This window comes from Octodon degus, unplaced genomic scaffold (genome assembly GCF_000260255.1).
Source record: "Octodon degus isolate 3935 unplaced genomic scaffold, OctDeg1.0 scaffold00072, whole genome shotgun sequence".
Taxonomy (NCBI): Eukaryota; Metazoa; Chordata; class Mammalia; order Rodentia; family Octodontidae; genus Octodon; species Octodon degus.
The window spans coordinates 820,936-827,177 of NW_004524648.1; the positions used below are offsets into that span (position 1 = coordinate 820,936).

At 41.9% G+C, this 6,242-nt stretch overlaps 1 protein-coding gene across 1 annotated transcript in view; it reads left to right on the forward strand.

Moving 5' to 3' along the window:
• Nucleotides 1–2,404: 2,404 nt before the first annotated feature.
• The window catches only part of Mettl16 (methyltransferase like 16), an 87,459-nt gene continuing 83,621 nt past the window's right edge, over nucleotides 2,405–6,242 (forward strand). The window contains exon 1 of the mRNA XM_012515650.2: nucleotides 2,405–2,536. The gene's annotated coding sequence lies outside the window, so the exon portion shown is untranslated. The remainder of the gene's footprint in view (nucleotides 2,537–6,242) is intronic.

Below are 6,242 nucleotides of genomic sequence, written 5' to 3' on the forward strand. Positions count from 1 at the left end.
GCTGAGCTGGCCACACACACACACACACACACACACACACACACACACACACAAAGGAATAAAATAAATAAATAATTAAAAAAAAAAGAAAGTGCTCTTTAAAAAAAAATAAAATAAAATAAGCAGCTGGGCACTATGATACATTTCTGTGGTTTCAGCTCCTGATGAGGTTGAGGCAGAAGGATTCCTTGAGCCTAGGAGTTCAAGGACAGCTGGGCAGTATGGCTTGACCCTGACTCCACAAACATACCCAAACAATAAAGAAACAAAAGAAGCAAAGGATTTAATTGACTAATTGTACAACTTCTTGGTCTTTGCTGCTGTGTATGTAGATGTGCTGGGTGTGGTGGCACATGCCTGTAATCCCAGCACTCAGGAGGCTGAGGCAGGAGGATTGCTGTGAGTTGGAGACCAGCCTGGGCTACAAATTGAGCTCAAGGCCTGCCTGAACTGCACAGAGAGCCCCTGTCTCAAAAAGACCAAAAAAAGGAGAGCAATGGCTTTGTATACAGGAAGGCATATTGGCACAGTCCCTTCTCTTTGAATCCAGGTGGATTGTTCAGTTTGCTTTAACTCACAGAACATGGTGAAAGTGCCAGTTCTGAACCTAAGATTTAATAAGGTTAGCAGTTTCCATTTTTACCTTTTTGAAAATGTTGAATCAATGTGTAGGCAGCACCTGCCTGGTAAGTGCCAGGTCCTGAGTTCAATTCCCAGTATGAAAAAACAAAACAAAACTGTACATTCCAATGGTAGAGCATGTGTTTTAGCATGCACAAGTTCTTGACTTGCATCACAAAAAAAAACAAACAAAAAAAAACAGAACAAAAATAGCAGCAGGACATAATGGCTCATACTTTGTAATCCTAGCCATTAGTAAACTGAAGTAGGAAGACCACTACAAATTCAGCCTGGGCTACCTAGGGAGATCCTGTTTCAAAAGGAAGGGGGTAGTAGTGCTCAGGACCTAATACTTAGTATGAATTCATTTGGCAAATTAGTACCATAAAAGTGGGAGATAAGCAATAAGGAGTGGAGAGCTGAGCTTTATGCAGACATCACTGACGGAAAGTTGTCATGTTTTCATTACCTATCATCTAATGAACCATTCTAAAATATGTGACTGAAAACAACAACCATTTTATTTACTCAGTTTTGCAATCCAGGCTGTGATTAAACCAGCTATTCTGCTGTCCTTGCCCACGGGCCCAGCATTAGCTTTCTCAGCTGAAAGAGCTGGCTCTCTTCTGTAGTTTCAGCTTTTTTCCCCCTCTCCATGTGGCTTCTTTTCATAGTCTCTCTAGGAGAAGTATGTGCCATCATGTACTGTTGCCATTTTTGTTCTGTTTTGTTTTTGTAGGGCAGGGGATGGAAGACAAGAACTTGTGCATGGTAAAACACATGCTCTCCCACTAAAATATATCCCCAACCCATGTTTTATAGTTTTGCTTTTTCCTACTGAGAATTGAACTCAGGACCTGGAACTTGCTAGGGGAGTGTTGCCCAGCTCATTTCTTAAAAACCATTAAAAGCTGGGCGTGGTGGTATACACTTATAACTGTAGCACTGGGGAGTCTGAATCAGGAGGATCACAGTGAGTTGGAGGCCAGCCTCGGTAAAAGAATGAGTTTAAGATCAGCCTGAACTGCACAGCAAAACCCTGTCTCAAAAAACCCAAAATACAAACAACCCTGCCCCCCCCAATTCCCTCCCCCCCCATTAAAAAGTCCTAGGCACAGACTTTAGCTCTAGCTTTGTTACTAGCTTCGGGCCTTTTTAAGGTCTCGTTTCTGTTTCCGTTATAGGATAGGGAGACTAAAGCTCACTCTACTTATCTGAAAGTAAAAATGAGAATAACGGAGTTGAAACAAAAATGAAATGCATTGTGAGCTTCTAGTTCAAGAGGCAAGTGAGGAAAATCAAAGAACAAGGATTTTATGACATCTGAATGTAAGATCTTTAACATACGACTTCTCTAATCCTCAGTTCTTCTGTAAATGAGGCTACTCATATCCCACCTCACGGATCTGTGATGATTAAATATGGCACCCTATAAAGAGAGACCTGTTACACAATAAGCAACAATTGCCCGTCATCAAACACAATAGTCTCCCTCCCGCATCCTCCTATTCTCTGCCATCTTCAGAGAGTATGACTTGGGAAACCTAGAGGTAGACCCAGAAAGCTACTTTAATAAAAACAAAAAGTTCCTCAGCGGGTTGGTGTCCTGGTCCCTCTTTCACCTCACCGCAAAGGACTCTTTCACTAGCTACCACGCACCCCCTCAACCCCGCCTTCTGTCAAAAGGAGCCGCAAATTTCAGATATCGCGACACTTCTTCCTTTCTTCAGGTTAGGTGGCAGTATCGCGAGAGCTATTTGTCCAATCATTACGCCGGATGGCCTCACAAGATGGCGGCGCGCGGGGACCGTGGCATTTGCGTGTCTAGGAACTTCGCGCTGCGGGTGGCGTAAAAATTTGAGACTGCACAGGCCCACGCCAGACGCGTCATCGGGCAAAAGCATCCGCCTAGGAGGTGGGTCATTTAACATCTTTTTATGCGGTTTGAGACCATGGGTCAGTTAACCCATCTATCACCGGGCTACCTTACCCTTGGGTCAAAGGCTCATGAGGTGCTGATTTCAGAGACGAGGAAGAGAGAACTGATGCTGTGTGCGCGCGGGCTGGAATATTAAGGGTGGGTGGGAGGAGCTGGCAAATAGAATGGAGCCTATGAACCATGGAAGTATGCACCCCCCCGCCCCGGGGAAGGGAATGTTTAGAGAATGGTGGCCGACAAACTGAGGGGGTAAAGATAAGGGCATAAAAGGAGTGGAAGAGTTGGGCAAGTGGGAGTGGCAAGGTAGGTGGAAAAAGCGGAATTTTTGAGGGAAAGTGAGGACAGGAAGCTGAGGTTGGGGTCGAGGTGGGAGGGATCTGTGGAGAAGGAGCTCGACATTCTATTCTGCATCATCATTATTTTGGAGACAGTCTTGCCCTGTCGTTCAGGCCTTGAATTCCCTTTGTAGCCCAGGTAGGGCTTGAACACATTGTGATCCCCCTGCCTCAGGCCCCCTAAGAGCTGGAATTACAGGTGCGTGCCACCAGGCCCAACTGGGAATTACACAATCTGTTAGCAAAATTTAGACTTTTTTTTTTAACACAGTGTTGAGGGTTAAGGGTCGGGAACAACCAAGGACGGACACAAATATGAAAATGAGATAGGTCAAAGAATGAAGTGTTATCCCCAACAGTACTATTAAAAGTTTTTTTTTGAAAAGGTTGGGGATGTAGTTAAGTGTGAAGGCACTGTGTTCAATCTACAGTACCCCCCCCCAGTAAAAGTGGAACTATAAAGAACAATAGAAAGAAACTGCCTATCACCCAGAGATACACTAAAATATTTTTCAAATTACCAGCTGGAGGCTGGGGCTAGGTAGAATGTGTGATAAGTATGCCTGAGGCCCAGGGTTCAATCCCCAGCACCGAACCAAAAACTCAACAAAACTAAGTACTTGGAGGTCTACTAGGAAACTTTTATTTTTATTTTTTAGTTTTTACTTTTTTTTAAAAAATGTATTTAGCACAGGGTCTCACTATACAGATTGGACTTGTAGTGATCCCCCTGTTTTCAGTCTCCCAAGAGCTGGGATTACAGGCGTGAGCCACTATGCCCAGTCTCGCCCTCCTAAGGCACCGCATGGTGGGGTAGATCGAAACCTGGACTCTGCATCTGCCTAAGCAGGTGCTTTAATCTGCTGAGCTATCTGGTTGGTCCAGTTTTTACTTCTTGATATGGATGACGACAAAGTGTTTTCATTTTAATTATTTTTTTTGGTATCAGGAATCAAACCCAGAGCCTCATGCTTGCCAGGCAGATGCTGTACCACTGAGCTACATCCTTAGCCCGTCATTTATTTTTAGCTATCTAGGAGTGACACAGTTATGGAAGAAATTACAATAGAACTTTTTTTCCCAAAAAAATTTAGTGAAAATATTCAGTTTTGTGGGGGGAGGGGGGGTACTGGGGATTGAACTCAGGACCCTGTGCTTGCAAGGCAAGCGCTTATTCTACTGAGCTGTCTCCCTGGCCTCAAATAATCAATTTTTTAAAAAGAGATAGGGATGTAGTTCAGTGTGAAGGCCCTGAAATATCTAGATATTCAGTCCTGGCAAGACCATTGTATAGGGGCCGGGGAGATGGCTCAGTAGAAGGGCCTGAGTTCAATCCCCCAAAAGACCATTGTACAAACTAACTCGTAGATTATAGATTATATTGCCTTCTGACACTTTGAAACTCTTGTCTGTTTGTTTATTCATTTATTTTTGGTGCTGGGGATTGAACCCATGGCTTGTACATTCCAGACAGGTACTCTTCTGCTGTCTGCCACTGAGCTGTCTTGCTGGCCTACTCTGATTTTTGCTCTCAAAGGAAATCTTCATTTTTTTCCCCTTTATTGAAAAAAATGACTTCCTATTTTGTACACATTTTCATTATGATTAGATATGCATGACATAAAAATTTACTATAATGATTTTAAGTATACTATTCAGTGACTTCAAGTACATTCACACTGTTATGCAGTCCTCACTAATATCCTTCTCCAGACGGATTGTTTCAAATAAAGATTTTTTTCTTTTTTGGCAGAACCGGGGATTGAACTCACAATTGAAGGTTCTATGCCCTTTAAACACAGCTCCCGGTCCTTTCCTATTACCTCTGTTCTGCTATATGAGTTTTCTTTATCTTAGTACCTTATTAAGAGGAAGCATATATTTGTCTTTTTCTTTCTCTTAGCACAATGTTTTCAAGATTCATCTGTATTGTAGCATGTATTGGAATTTAATTCCTTTTTATGGCTGGGTAATATTTATTGTATGTGTAAATAAAGTCCACCAAAAAATGTATACACACTTTAGCAGTTCACTGTACTAATAAATGTCTGGAGGCTTAGTGGCCACTTCTTCGAAAACTTCTTGTATTTATAGAGGCCAGAAATAACTTGTATTAATCTCATGTCTCAATAATATTAAACTATTTATAGGCTGGGCATGGTGGCTTAAACCTATAATCCCAGCACTTGAGAGGCTGAGGCAGGACCAGCCTGAAATGCAAAAAAAAAAACCCAAACAGACAAAAACAACCAAGTTTTTCTTTTCTTGATGTATAATTTTCTTTGACAGATACTATATATACCATATTATATATAGTCATTTATCAGTCAGTGGACACTTAGGTTGTTTCTACATTTTTGTTATTGTTAATAGTGCCTTTGTGAACACTGATGTACAAGTTTTTGTTTCAGTGCTTGCATTCAGTTTTTGGGGATATACCTAAGAGTGGAAGTACAGAATTACAGTATAATTCCATATTGAACTTTAAAATATTTATTTTTAATCTGTTTATTTGGTACAGGGTCTGCTACACAACTCAGATTCATAGTGATCCTCAGCTTCCCCAGCACTGGGAGTATAGGTGTGTGCTACCACATCTGGTTTTGATGGCCAGCATGGACTGTGGTACTGGGGATTGAACTTGGGACCTTGCACTTGCCAGGGAGGTACTTAGACCCCTGAACTATTGCCCTGGCCCTTTTTTTGTCTTTGTGAAAGAGGGTTTCACTATGCAGTTCACACTGGCCTAGAACTCAGTGATCATTCTGCCTCACCCTCCCAAGTGTTGCAATTATAGGTGTGTGACACCATTCTCAGCTACAAATTCATTTTTATATATTTACTTGGTATTAGTCTAAAGTCTTTTTTTTTTTTTTGGCAGAACTGGGGTTGAACTCAGGCCCTTGCGCCTGCCAGTAGTCTAAATTCTTGAAGGGTACATAATCACATCACATGATTTTGTACCCAGTGGCCTTGGAGGGAAGGTTGTTTGGAATTTAGCATGAACCATACCATTGTCGTCATGGACACAGTTGCTTTTTCCCAGATGCCTGGTTTTGTTCCATTTGCTACCAGAGTTCAACATAATAAAGAAGAGGATGAATAAGTGAAGAATTGCTATGCTTTTTAGCACAACAGTGATACCATTTCACATTCACACCCCTTTTGTTTGTTTGTTCATTTTGAGATAGAGTTTTCAATGTGCCTTGAACTCACTGTGTAGTCCAGGCTGGTCTTGAACTCATGGCACTTTTACCTTAGCTTCCTAAGTGCTGAGATTATAGGTTTGTGCCACCATGACCAATTACCTTCCCACCAGTTTGTGAGGGCTTTAAATTTCTTTTGTT